Genomic DNA, 15,124 nt, shown 5'->3' on the forward strand with positions numbered 1-15,124 from the left:
GGTATTCATGCCTTATAAAGGTTCTGTTGTTAAACTAAGCCTTTCCTAAGTTGACACTTTGGTCACCATCACTAATTGCCCAACTAATTTGTTAGTTAATTTTTGCTTGAAGACAAAGTTTGTAGTATCTCACACACAGTGGAAAAGTTCCTACACATTGCTACCAAAATACACCACCTAAGGGTCCCTGGTAGAACAGGTTGTTAATAATGTTTGTCTGATGTAAGGTGTGTTTATATATGCTGGCCAGTGACTGAATAAAGACTGACAGACTATATGCACTTCAAACCTGAAACATGGCCAAAGTGGAAACTTTAAACTCAGAATTTTCACACACAAAAATAGGGGAGAGGGAAAGAATTGGTTTATGGACTGTTGAAGTCGCAATAGCCCTTAACGTTACATTGAGACAGCCTTTTTCTTACTACCCTTCCTACGGCAATGGGGCTTTTGGGAAAAGCATACATTCCTCAGATGCAGCTTCTCCTGTTTGGGAGATAGGTCCTGCGTTGGTCTTACAAATGTCCCAACTTCCTCTCATCTGTTAGTACAGTACCTTTTCTGCTCACATCAGCAAAGTGGTTCAAGAGGAAGAGATGGACAGAATGCTCACAAGCAGCTAGAATGCTGCTTTCCTTCTTGTGTATATTCTTTGGGTTGTTTGGTTTTGCATTTGGTAGAAGCTTTAATTTTTAGAAAAACCCACACAGCTCTCCTCAAAGCCCTTCCTATTTTCCCATGACAAGAAGCCAAGTCAGCTTTCCTCTGCTTCCTTACAAGTCTGCATTTAGTTTAGATGTCCAATGGAACACAGCTATTAAGAGAAAAATAGAATGAATGTTATGAGTCCCATGTCAACAGGAAATCCGTTCTCAATGGCACTGAGGATGCACGAGACCACACAGAGACACAGCATAGGAATATAATGAAAAAATAGAAAGAGATTACAACGTTCCTGCCTAGGTTAATCTCTCTCCCCCTTGCCCCCTCCCCTGGACTCCAGAAGTGGTCTAAATGGAAAGTCATCATACCCTGAAGGGCCAGTAAAACAGGGGCTTAATATCAAAGCTTAAGTGAAAACTAACCAGATGAATTCACAGTACAGATACTGACCCTTTCACCACAAGTCACCTAAAACATTTGCAGAACTTTTGCAAAATGTTTCCAATCCCCCCTCCCCCTGTTTGTTCACACTTATCCCCTTGAAACATTTCATGGCTGCTGTTAGAGTTTCTCTCTCTCTTTTTTGGCTATTGTAGGATTGATTCTTTGAAAACTCAGTGAATGGATTCTCTGTTGCTGTGTAATCAATGCTTCAAAGATTTAACCAATTTTTTTAAAAAAAAAACACAGAATTGACAAAAATAATGAGGTGAGGGGGAATGGAGTGAGCTCAAAGATACAATATAATGGCACCAAGGGAAAAGGCGGCACAGAGGCATGGAAAACACAGCAGGAAAGATAAAATGTTTTAAATATGTCCACACAGCAAGGGAAGATGTTTTGAAAAAATTTCACACAAAAGAATCGTTGTACAAGGGTTTTCAGATAAAATGTTTCCAGGTTGGAAATTAAACATTTTTGGGACATAAGGGGGAAACAACAATGCAGCACTCCACAGAGGAAACATTTTATTTCCTGCCTCCAAACGTTTTAAAAGGTTTGAGCGGAAAAGATCACTGTGTTGCCCTACCCTTCACACCCCGCTTTATTGAAATATGGATTTCATATTATTATTTCTGCAATATGTACTGGCAGATGCCAACTCTCATATTTGTGTGTGTGTAGCAGAAGTCCAAACCAAAAACAGACCAAGTACAGAAATGCCTGCTGGCAGAATTAAAACACTAATTGAGTTATTCCAGATAACTAAGGCTGGAAGTCTCATGGACTGTATCTTGATTACTACACCCCACCAAAGACGTTCGCTAACACAAAGAACCTGGAGAACTCCTTGATACCAGATTTTCCTTTCCTCTGTCTTTAGAAACCATCTCCTTAACAATCGATTCCCTGTTCCACTCCAAGCCTCAGCCAAATCTGAATACCTGGGCAGAGACTTTTAGAAGACACTCTGCTCAAAGCCATTCAAGGCTTCCCTGATACAATAAAAAAAACAATTGGCTCTATTATCCTGGGATTTAGATAACAATAGATGAGCCACTAATTAGCTCAAGCCAGCAATCCCAGCATGGAAATCCTAAAAGATCCAGGAAAACGAAACTGAAACTTGCATGCTCCTGCCCCACACTGCGCAAAGGAGTATAAAAGTACTGTTCACCCCAGACTCAGCGCTCTTTACTGGCTAAACCTCTCTTGGTATAGTTGGTTTGAGACACGATATCGTCCTCCGCTTGGATTCCCATGCTGGCATAGGAATCCTTGCCTTCTTCAAGACTTCTTCAGCTGAACTTAGGTAACATATAGTCCCCGTTGCTCCCCTCCCCAATGTATCATCCAAACCTATCTTTTCCTCCCTGCACATATCCATTAGGAACTGTGTGTATGCTTCTCCACAGTGGTGGGATCCAAAAATTTTAGTAACAGGTTCCCATGGTGGTGGGATTCAAACTTTGGAGTAGCGCCAATGGGGCTGGGCGGGGCATGACGGGGGCGTGGCAGGGCATGATGGGGTGGGGCATTCCTGGGCGGGGCTGTGGCAAGGATGCAGCCACTGCACCGGTCCTTCGGCGGGAAACGAATGCATGCAGGCGCAGGCTGCCACGCACGCCGGTGCACCTCCTGCTAGACTGCTTGAAGTTCTGCGCGCTACTGCTGAGAGGAGGGGCGTAACTAAGGCAAAAATCATGTGGCAAAATCACCAATTAGTAACCCCCTCTTGGCACACACAAATAATTAGTAACCTACTCTCGGGAACCTGTGAGAATCTGCTGGATCCCACCTCTGCTTCTCCATGTCTTACTGTATGATTGTTTGCAACTAAAATTTATATAAAAATATTTAGAACTACAATTTGGTCTCCTTAGCATTCTCTGTGGAACGTTTCAAAAGCCAATTCTGGTATAGCTGTCTAAAAGATCCCACCTAGCCTGCCTCTCGCACTGCCAAGCTGAGTTCTTTCCCCCATTGCATTCTGACTGTTAAGCTAGGTAACAACTGTGTGGTTCTGTCTTCTATCCACCTCTTCCTGTGTCTGGAAACTTAAAAAAAAAAGGCTTGTTTTCTCTGATGCAAGCCAAAATTGACTAGGTTAGAAACTTAGTCCTGAAGCCCCTAAGGATTTCATGTGAGCACTAGGATGGAGACGAATAAAAGGGAGTTGTCAGCATAGAAGTGGAAGAAAGCAGGAAGGTGTGTTTGGCCCTGGTCAGTACTAGGATTGCCTGGATTCAAGGGTGCTCCTTCACAGATTAGTGGACATGTAGCCTGTGCCGGTTTCAGAACTTGGCCTATTAAAGAGGAGATGCGGCTGAGCTCTGTAAACATCCCTTCCCTGGAGATAGCAATGACCAAGTTCCCACAAAGATTAAACCTTTGAAGTGTGATATATCAGGACCAGCTGTAATCAGGAAAAGGCAAAATTAGGAATGGGAATAAGGGAATTACATCTTCAGAAACTGAAAGAATTTGGAAAATATTTAACCATAAGGAAACCCACAGCTATGCTCTGACACTTTCTTGTCACTGACTCACTGAAAGTCAGGGAGTGTCAGGACTGGTATTATGCTTATTTATTTTCCTCAGAATTCTTCTCCTAAAATGTTTCTCTTGGATGTCAGTACGTTAACAGGGGAACTGATTGAGTAATTGCTGTCTGCAAAGTGAGCACTATGACTGAATAAGCCGGGTCTTTGATTGCTCTCCCCACCCCCAATTCTTCCTGAACAAGGGACCAATTTTGGTAAAATATGATAAATGTCTACAGTGGAAGTACCTAACTAACCCCTAGTGAGTGAGGCACGAACATGGAACAATTCAAATAACAGATAGGACTATCAACAGGACTGAAGAAAAATGTCCTATCCCTTAAGCAGAGGCTTAATGCGTGGAAATCGACCACATTTCATTTCATCAAATAACATTACTTGCTAAATAACTTCCAATTTTTTGTTTTCTGTGCTTACCACTACTCTATTTCATACCCTATACACAGCAGATAGAAATCTTAAATTAGGTATGCACGTAGGCCTACATACTCTTTGACTGATGAAAAACACTTTGACATTTGAATCTGTTCTCTTTAAATGTGAAAAGTCTTGTAATAACAGCCAGTGGTTTAGTACAGATCAAACCAGACCACAGTGTTATAGTCTTGCAGTTCAATCACCCATGACCCACCCTGGTGCTGACCTGCTGGTTTTCTTAAACCCCATATTGTTTTGTGTGCCCCAAGGTGAGAGGCAGCAGTTAATTGCTTGGGATATGCATCTCATATCTGTTGTATGTGACTCAGAGTATTTCAAAGGTTATAAACCAAAATCTGAGTGTCAACTGAGCAGGAAACACACAGTGTTTATATACAACAATATTCTGTAGACCACCAGGAATTGCTGGGAAACCCTGGTGCAGAAGGCTGAGATCTTAAAGTTCCTGCATTTAAATGCAACTGAGGTGTAGCTGGCTGCTGTTTGGTGTGGGGTGGGGGGGTGGGGGGTTGTTGTAGCAAAAATAATGTTGGCTGCTGTGTTCACACACACTTCCCTGCTGTGCGTTTAGGGCCTGTTCTAAACCACAAACCTACATCTGTGCCTAAATAAGCTGTGTTTTCAGGTCAGACATCCTTGTTTCAAAGGTCTCTTTACAAATTATTTATGCCTACAGGCTGCTACTGCGTTGTTAAAGAAGATGGCATGGAGGTTGAACTATATCTCTTCCCACTTGTCAATCTTTTCCCACTCTCCCCTGGACTAAGAGTCCAGAGAAACTGCTGAATGGAGAGCCTGTTCCTTCCTGCTAGTTTGCAATCTGCATTTGCTTCTCTTTAAGGTGGTAAAGCAAATATTGGGCTCAGTTTTCTCCCACCATCCCAAGCTGCATCTTAGCAGGCAAGGACCAGGGCTCAGAAAAAATTCCTCCCTGTAAATCAATCCATTGTCAAGTTTCCAGGGAACAGCAATGAATTTCCCAGAATGCACCTGAGGTTAATATGCAGTTCGTTTCCAGGAAACTTTTGCCCCATTTCCAGTGCAAATATCAAATCAGGTTTATGAAAGTTACTAGACAAAATAACTGTGTTTTAAAAGTGACTGTTAAAAAAACAGGGACCGTAAATCTCCCAAATTAATAACTGGAAAGGGCAACTAGTACTAAAACTATAAGGAAAGTGAGGTTTACCAGGTCTTTCCCAGAGAACTATTGGCAGGGTAGGATAAAATGCACAGTTTACATACACAACACTCTATTCTCCCCTTGGATGAATGAGGGTTTTATGCAGATGACGCTTCTGAATACTAACAGGAACTCTCCACAGAAGTCCTTACATGCTCTCACAGAAGAATATCCCCATGTGTCTTTTGCTCCATCCCAGAATTTGTCTGCAGCAATCAACTGTGTCAACAAAAGTCAGAGCTTCCGATCACAGTGGCTGAGGTCCAAGCTAGGGAAGCGACACCACATATGAGGTCTACGTGAAACTGCCTATGCCAGCCCTGAAGGAGAAACCTCTTAGGAACATGGAACATTCAGATTCAGAGTGGTGTCCAGACTCATTTTTCCACAACATCGCATTTGGGAAGGACGCCACACACCCCTCAGTAAGGAAGAAAGGTGCCATGAAGGATGATGCAATTGCTGCCTGTTTTTGACTCTGTCCCCTTTTCCAGAGCTGGCCATGCTCTAGACCAGAGGTGTCCAACTCTGGCACTTGAGAAGTTCATGGATTGTGACTCCCATCAGCCCCTGCTGGCATGGCCAGTTGGACACCCCTGCTCTTGACAGTAGCTGACTGTCTGCAGGACTCTCGTTACTAGTTTCATTTACTAACCTAAACAAGGTTGCCTGCAGTTCTGGAGAAAATGTCCTGTTCCTTAAATGGAATCTTAATGTGAAAAAAATAAGCAATTCTCCAGGACTGTTGGCAACCCTAACTAGGACCCTCCTAATGTTGGACACTCCTTTCCAAGGCATCCTTGTTAAGGTTATAGTATACAATTTCTGTAGTCTGTTTCAGTTTAAGAATGTGCTTCTATGCTTACAAGAAGCAGGTGATACTCAGATGCCGGCCTGTCCCCAAGTCTATAAGCAACAGGACTTCCACAACCTATTTTTGTAAACAAATCTACAATTCCAAGCAAAAGACTCTGGTGCTCTCCTTCCACCCCTACCACTGCACAATAGTTATTAATGCACGGCTTGCTCAAATGTTTTCATCTCTCACATTCAGAAGGCAGAGAGCAGAATGCTGAAACAGCTGAATTAATGAACGCAGTTAGATCAGAACAGTGTTGGATATATTTTTGTTCTGTTTTAAATGGAAGTAAAATAGATATGTAGGCCTGGATATCAATGTGAACACAGAATTGTACAATGAAGAATGATTTCTTCCTGCCTTAAGGAGCCGCTTCTTATCCTTCTGGAAAGTACAGGAAGCAGCCCCTTCTCCCTAGGAAATGCATCTGGAAACTCTGCACACCTACAATGCTCTTTCTCTCGTGCGGATTGCCCAACCTATAATTTCTAGCATTAACCATGTGGAAGGACAAGGATTTGTGTGGTTTGTGCAAAAGAGAAATGTGTTTCACAGCAATCAAATAGCCTGGCCCCTGCTATTATGAGTGGACATGCCCTCACTGGATGTTCAGAATGAAAATGTACAAATACCAGGCTAACACAGAATGCAGATGCACGTGAAGACTGCATACCTTCCCTTTCAAAAGTGAATGTAAAATGTATCTTGGCAAATGGTGCAAGGAGCTGGTGTATTTTGTCCAAGGTCCAGTTCTCTGATTGTTTAGAATTAGTATTCCACAGTCTATTTTCATCAATTGCAACAGTTAGTACCTTTTGTTGGAGAGGAACTAGCCTTTCAATATTTCGTCCCAAGTGTTATGCTAGGGCAACACAAGTACCATTTTTCAGTATTCAGTCTCCTCTTTCATCAGCAGAGACTTCCTCTTTCTCTACATTTTAGAAGTCATCCACTCATCACTTCCTTGTATATTTCCTCTACTAAATTATTTCTGGAGAGGCAGGAAGGCACTTGTTCTGACTTCCTTCAAGATATATCTTAATCCCACAGAAAATAGTTCAGATCCCCCACCCAATTTTTTCCATGCTGAATCAAATCATCAGTGTGCACGGTGCTCATTATGCAAATACAGTTTTGCTGTAAACAGCACCAAAAAATCCAGGGGCCATAACTATGAGAGGAGGCATGACAAACACCTACGTAAAGCATGAAGATTAGAACCAGGAGCAAGGTGAGGTGACAGTCAAGATGCAATTACAGGTATGCCTTATGCATTCTATGATTCTATTCTATCCTCCTCCAAAGAATCCCAATGAATGTATGTCTTTATGAAGTACATTAATGAGCATTATTGAAGAATGTCCACATCTGATGCAAATCTATCACAATAGTCCAAACAAAGATTGTAGCATTCCTTTATTACCCTTTCTGCATGGGCCAAATAACCCAGGATGAAAACCATTTGGGGCGGGAACGTCGCATGGCTCCTGCCCCTAAATCAGCCCTGCCCTGAATTAAATGGCAGAACCTGGGATATTTGAGATTCTTTTTGAACATCCTGGGTTACCACTGCACCTGTGCGAAGGGCCCCAGGCGGCAGCCGCCGCTTTTGCCCGCAGTTTGTTTTTTTAGACTTACCTTCTCTCCTGCACTGTTCTGCAGGAGAGGGTGACCGGCCCTCCAGCCCAAGACGTCAACCATGGCCACGAGGGCCTGCCCCCTCGTCCCTGTGGGGCTGTGCAGAGAAGAAGGTAAGGTTTTTTTAAAATATGTACCTCCTTGCGGAGGCGTGTCTACAAGCTGTGGCAGCCTCAGGGTCGCTTGCATGGGAGAGTGCAAACGCCCCTAGGACTGCACCAAAATCAATTATCCTGGCTGCAGCTCGGGTCCCCTAGCCCATGTGGAAGGGTCTATGTTACTATGCAATTGTAGCTTAAATGAAGCATTATTTAAGAATTCCATCTAAAAACAAGGGCCCCTTCCGCACACGCAAAATAATCCGTTTTCAAACCGCTTTCACAACTGTTTGCAAGTGGATTTTGCTATTCCGCACAGGTTCAAAGAGCACTGAAAGCAGTTTGAAAGTGCATTATTCTGCATGTGCGGAATGAGCCAAGGATTGTTTGGAGGGCTAAGTTTCTAAAGTTGATTTTAAAATTGCCTTAGAGATTACCAGTATATAGACCTTATTCACCTGGATGCACAATATTGAAAAAATTGAAACAAATTGCACAAATTGAAAAAAAGAAACCCTAAATGTGACTGTCACAGAGCTGAATTAGAGAATATGATTTGACTCCCAGGATTCCTTAAGGTCTCACTTTTTTCTTATTTACCTTTCTCTTTCTATGTGCACTTTTGTATCATTAGCTTGTCAACCCACTGCTTAGGAACTGTCTACTTTATATTCTACAGAAAGCCTTCACAGATTTTTTACACAATGATGAAAATGATGATTACTATGATTACAACAGTAACAGGCATCCTTTGCACATGCACATCTAGGGCTTCTGCAAAACAGGAAGCTATGCCTGACTGCTGCAGAGTATCAGTACCAATTGAACAGCTAGGCAGTGAATTCACAATGCAACCTTAAGCAGAATTACACCCTTCTTAGGATGACACTCCACTTAGGATGACACTGTTCACTTCCTAAAAACTTCAGCTTTCATTGAAAAGGACCCCCCCCCCCCACATTTCTAGTCCATGTTAAAAAGAGTGTGTCAAAATAAGATCCAATTGAAAGAGTAATTGGTTCACTCAGTGGGTGGTATATAACACTTTGGGGCGGGGGAGAAACAGCTACACATTTAAAGACTTGTTTGAAAAAGATGCATTAACAAGTAGGTCATTACTGCAAAATATGGGAGAAAGTAAAATTTATGGGTTCCAATATCTGCAATTATTGCATTTATTCCAAAGGCCAGCTATCTGTCAAATTATTATTAAGCCACTGACAAAATTTGATACATTGATACTAAATAGACCAATTTACTTTAAAGGTATTGTTTCAACTTTATACGAGACTTTTAAATATAACTCTCCTTTTGGCTCCATATACTAATAATTAGCAGAGAGAAATCAAATTTTTGAGGATGGCTGGACATCTGTTTGGAAGATGTATCCTCTTATATCAGCTTGTACCAACGTTAAAGAACTAGCCTATAAAATTATGAGCCAGTGGTACCTCACACACTCTCATTGTTATTAATATCATACCAGGTCACTTAGGTCTATGCTGGAAAGGCTGTGGCAACCCAATTAATTTTCTGCACTGCTGGTGGAAATGAGTTTATTTAGGACAAGATCTTGACAGAGGTAGAATTAATTACCCAATACAAAGTCCCTTATAATGCCTTAATTGCGACATTTTTTTTAAAAAAAAGATACACAAAAACTTACTATCGTAAAAAGGGAAATGATTTCAATGCCGCTACTGGCAGCAGAACTTCTCATACTAAAAAAAAGCTAAGATAACTTCCATTAGGCAGTGGTATGAGAAGGTGTGAAACCTTTTAATTCTAGATATCTTAACAACTTAAAAGAGCAAATAACATATCTTAGTCTATAAACTTTTAAATAGATGGCTACTTTTTTATAGAATATGTGGAGAAAGGAGCATCACAAAGTAAGCGATGGCCATAAAACTAGGTTTTGTATGATTTATTATTATCATCGTATGATTGATTAAGAACTGCTAAGTAAATGCAATAAATTGTATGATTTCTGTAAAAAGCATTAATGTGCAATAGACCAAGTACAAACTAAACTGTAGACAAACTCCAAAGTCTCCTACTATCCCAGGAACTTGGTAGAATTTAGATCTACATTTTTGCTACAATAGTATGACAGATACTTTAACATGGTTTGGAAGTTTAACTCAAATAATCATAACCTGCGATGCTTCTAACCTTAAGAAACGGCCTTCAAGAGGAACCTTGAACACAGTGGCAACTGTTACCAACTCAAACGACTGCTTAGAGATATTTATGTTAAATATAAATGATCAGGATGCAGCAATTTACCCAAAGAGAACTTTCATGCCCGAGAAATGCTGCGCCGGATGATTGAAGAAAATAGGCTAAAAGAAATCAACATGCATTGGGATGCTCTCTTAATTTCTCAAAATTATTCTAAGAAATTTTGGTCCCTAACTTCAGATACACTTCAACCATCCAATCTGTTACCTATTAGAATCTCCTGTGACAAGTGGTACAACTATTTCATAGACCTATTCAGAGACAACTCTTCTGCCTCAAAAGCCAAATGATTTTATATCAGTTGAGAGAACCCCCCCCCCCCATGGTCACCTGTCTCCATAACAGAAGTGAGAGAGCTTATTGATTAACTTAAGTGTAACAAATTACCCGGTCCTGATTCTCTCCCTCCAGAGCTATTTAAAATATTTGCAGAATGGTGGGCTCCTGTTTTGGCACATCTATTTACTTTTGTTGATTATACTGGAATTATACCTGCTGCGTGGACAGGGGCAATTATAGTTCCAATTTTTTAATAAAGGGGACAACACACTCCCAGAAAATTATCATCCAATAAGTCTTCTCTCGATTACGGGGGAGCTGTATGCAAAATATCTGCTTAACAAGTTGCTGAAATGGATTTCAGAGAAAAATATAATTGGTTCAGAACAGATTGGATTTAAACAAGGTAAGGCTGCCATGAACAATTGTTTAGTACAAAAACAAATCAAAACTTTATGCTGCCTTTCTTGATCTTAAGGCAATTTTTGACCCTGTTTCTAGATACCTTCTATGGAGGAAACTAATGGGGTCAGATATGGACAAAAGATTGCTTTCCTGAGATGGGAAATGAAAATACCATGCCATGAAAGGCTTTGCATTTGTAACATGAATTGTGAAGAGTCAGTTCATCATATCCTACACCACTGTCCTTATAATGCAGCTAGGGGGAAGTTCCTGGCACCTCTGTTGATTGACAACAGCATCCTCACAGACCAACAGAAAACTATCTTCCTTCTGGACAATGCTCAAGAGAACTCCTAGGCCCTTTCCACATTTACAGCACCCTAGGGATGGCAAAAACGCCGTCCCGAGGGAGCTGTTCGCAAGGGGGGCGCAGCTGCTTTGCAGCCGCGCTGCCCTCGCTCCTCCCCAGTGGTACGAAGCCACCATTTTCCCACCTCGCTCCCCGCCATCCCTCCCCCCTTGCCCAATCGACTTACCATCCCTGCGACCATCCGGCGCATCGCCAAGGCCTAAGGACATGCCCCCCCTGCAACTCCAGAGCGGTCATGCAGGACAGGGGGGCGTGTCCCCTGGCCTCGGCGATGCGCCAGACCGTCGCAGGGACGGTAAGTCGATCGGGTTTAACGACACTGCTGTTTGCTTCTTTCCCGGTCATTACCGGGACCCGTTCGCTAAGGACCGGTCCCAGGGGAGTTGGAGTCAGCGTCATGTCACGCTTTCGACCCGACCCCCAGCTAAGTAACCCGTCGCAAGGAAGCGGCCCTAGAGTTAACTGCCAGGTTCCTCTGTATTGTAACTGCAAGACGTTCTTAATGTAACCTTTGAAACACTTTATTTAGTTTTTAATTTATCATTTTAGAGGGAGTTTTTTTGCATAGATCCCTATTTTGTTAGATGCTCCTTTAGAAACTTGTATTTTAAAAAATATGTATTATTGTTGTCATCTGAATGTCATTAAAGGTTTCAGATCAGTTCAATAGACCTAGTATGAAACATATACTAGTAGTGTAGTTAACCTACTGCTGTTAAATTTTTATTTTCTTCTAATTATTTATAGGCTAAACTTAAAATGATTCTTTAAAAAGTGGATGGGTACCATTCCCAATGGTTGTAAAACAGATAAAGTAGAATTAAAATAGAAAGAAAGTAGAATTCTTATGGATGCGGGGTGGTGGTGGTGGTGGTGGTGGTGGTGGTAGAAAGTCACATCAAGTCGCAGCTGACTTGTGGTGACCCTTTATGGGTTTTCAAGACAAAAGACTAACAGTGGTGCTTTGCCATTGGCTGCTTCTGCACAGCAACCCTGGACTTCCTTGATAGTCTCCCACCCAAATATGAATCAGGGCTGACTCTGCTTAGCTTCCAAAATAGATGTACACGTCATTTATCCAGTGAAGTGAGAGGCTTTGCATTTGTAACAAGAATCAGGTGAACGGCAGATTCAAGTGTAGATTAGTTCATGGAGTACAAAGATTAACAAAATCCTGCACAACATAGTATTTTCTGCTCTCTCAACTTTGGACTGTATATATCTACAATATAGAGACATACCACTACATTCCCCCCCCCCAAAAAAAAATATAGATCTGGCCTGGCACCAAAAAGTATGTGATACTGTCCCCCAGAGAATTTATCACTTCAGAATGTTGGTAAAACAATCCTAAATTTCAATCCCAGTTTTGCAAAATCCCTGCATGTAAACAGCTAGCACATCTGAGAAGGAAAAAATCTAACCTAGCTTTCTCCAACATGCGGGGATTTTTTGTTGTTTTGCTGCAGCAGATCCCTAGTTTGTATTATGAAGAGACAATCATGAACATGCATACTGTCTGACTTTTCTGATTTATTGAATTCTGTAAAATGGGGCCCATAAAAATCCAATCAACCCATTTCAGGCATGTGTTGTATACTGCCAAGGGATGAAATTCACTGTTATATTGGTCTTGTTATTTCGCAATAAATATGGGATGGATCTTGGGCAACTTTCCTGGAGAGGCTGCATAACATTTATAAGTAATAAAGAGAACAAGAAATTGAAATCTAATCCTTGAGCCAATCAAGGTCAAGCAGAGAGGACTACTTTATGCATGAAGAATCTCCCACACAGTAGCCTGTCCAGTGCAAAACTATGAATCCTCAAATGCATCTACTTTGCCAGGTGTTTTATACATGCCAAATATTCACACTCATTTATCACACATGATGAACTACATATGGGTCTCATGCAGTTACAGAGCTGATTTCTGCAGAGACAAAGTTTGGCAGGATCCATATTACAAGCCCATCTGAACCGAACAGAAACTGCCCAGGAGCTCTGTTGCATAGCTGCCATTAATTTTAGTGGAACTGAACGAGAACTTCCGGGTGGATTGGGCCCCTTGTCTGGCATAGCCTTAGGAAACACACTATTTATTGGAACCAATTACAATGCAACGTGCCAGCTGCCCAACTCTTCCTAATTGGAACGCTTTCATCTCCCATCAAAGCGTTTTCAGGTTCGGAGAAGCAATCCTGTGTAATTCTTAAATTCACATCTTGCATTTTAAACGTCTTTTTTTAAAAAGGAGGTTGAGAGCCATGCCCCACTTCCTGCTGTGTTCGCAGATAAGAGCTTCGTTGTTACCCTGCACGGCAGAGATGTAACAGGATGTGTCAAAAAGTAAAACCTCGACACCCAACACAATCACGTCGAGATCTGGGGAAACCGGCAGCGTAAGCCAACGAATGGTAAATACCTCAAGCACCTATGACTAGATCTACAACCTTAAACAAATATTGAGCAGTTCGATCTCATACAGACGTACTCCCTCCTGAACCCATTTGCTTCCATGCATTCAGACGGGCGCAGCTCTTGTTTAAGACTGCGCTACTGTTCACTCTCAGGAGTTAGAAATGCTCAGTTCGGCTGTATTTCTAAAATCGATGTGTCTAAGGGAATGCAATTCTCTGCTATTTTCTCTCGTAGCAAAACTTTCTCCGTGTGTTTTGTTGGGGTCTGTCTTTTCCCCACCCCGGAAAGGTACCTTCCCCTGCTCTTCCAGCATGGGGATGTGGCAGAGCCGCTTCCTTCCTTCCTTCCCTCCCTCCCTCCTCCCAACGCATCAGCAAAGCTGCAAATGAGTCACCGAAGCACAAAAGGACTCCCTCGCCACCAAGAAACAAAAGAGTGCGAGAGGGCGGCAGACAACGGCGCAGCCGGCAGCGAAGCATGCACGCCCCGCACACAGCAGGCGCCCGGCGCGTTGCTCGCCTGACCCTGCCGGGGCGGGTGGCTCTCTCCAAAAGGCACCCACCTGACCGAGGACCAGTCGCTCCCAGCGCGCCCCTTCTCCGCCTTCAGCCTCAGGAAAGCCGCTTGAACGAGCCTGCCCCGCGCGGATGTGCGGGGATGGTCGGGAGGGAGGCGGCGGCGGCGGTCCCTCCCTGCCCTTCACACGGGGTTGCAAGAGTTGCGCTGGCGAAGCCGGGGGGAGAGGAGGTCAGACGTGAGGACCGTTCCCGGCGGACGGGGAAAGCCCGAGTCCCTCCTACGTTACCTCCTCCTCCTTCTCCCCCCTTTGGCTGCTCCTGAAAGACACGCTCAGACCTTCCCGGCTGGATTCCTGAAGCGTCTCCAAATGGCCCTGGAAAGCAGCGTGTGCGTAAAAACAGAGCCTGCGCCGCAGTGCCAGAAAGCAGCGCTGCCCCGGGCAGGCGGCGTGGCAAAGTGGGAGGAAAGTCGCCGGGTCCCCTTCTGGCTGAGGCGCTCCCCTCTCCCCCCCCCCCCGTTACTTATGCAGACGGGGGAGGAGACAGGGAGGGGGGCGCCCACCCGACCACCGCGCTCCTTCTCTCTCTCCCGCTCCCTTCCCAGCCTCTCTCTCCAGGGAGCTGCCGACTAACAAGGATCCTTCTGTTGGCTTTGTCCAAGACCCTTGCTGACCAAGTATGCGGCTGGGTCCTGAGGCGCTTTGCCTGCTGGCGGGAGCAGCACGTAGCTGCGCAAGACTGAGGACTGGCTGCTTTGAGGGCTTTGGCCCAGGTGGATCACGAGGCGCCACTTTATTGTGCCCCTCTATGGGGATGGGTGGCGGGGAGGGGGACGGAGAGAGGACACGAGAGCGAGGAGTTCACATATTTTCTGACTGGAGACATCCGTGGCTGTTCTTTCTTTCTTTCTTTCTTTCTTTCTTTCTTTCTTTCTTTCTTTCTTTCTTTCTTTCTTTCTTTCTTTCTTTCTTTCTTTCTTTCTTTCTTTCTTTCTGTTGATGAA

At 43.4% G+C, this 15,124-nt stretch overlaps 1 protein-coding gene across 2 annotated transcripts in view; it reads right to left on the reverse strand.

Annotated features, from left to right (window-relative positions):
• The window catches only part of CHST3 (carbohydrate sulfotransferase 3), a 56,321-nt gene extending 41,478 nt beyond the window's left edge, over positions 1-14,843 (reverse strand). The window contains exon 1 of one of the 2 annotated variants that reach the window (XM_048506222.1): positions 14,166-14,843. The gene's annotated coding sequence lies outside the window, so the exon portion shown is untranslated. Of the gene's footprint in view, positions 1-7,786; positions 7,837-14,165 lie in introns of those variants that run through there. The other variant, XM_048506223.1, reaches the window with a different exon arrangement.
• Between the last annotated feature and the right edge of the window lie 281 nt (positions 14,844-15,124).

This window comes from Sphaerodactylus townsendi, linkage group LG08 (genome assembly GCF_021028975.2).
Source record: "Sphaerodactylus townsendi isolate TG3544 linkage group LG08, MPM_Stown_v2.3, whole genome shotgun sequence".
Classification (NCBI taxonomy): Eukaryota; Metazoa; Chordata; class Lepidosauria; order Squamata; family Sphaerodactylidae; genus Sphaerodactylus; species Sphaerodactylus townsendi.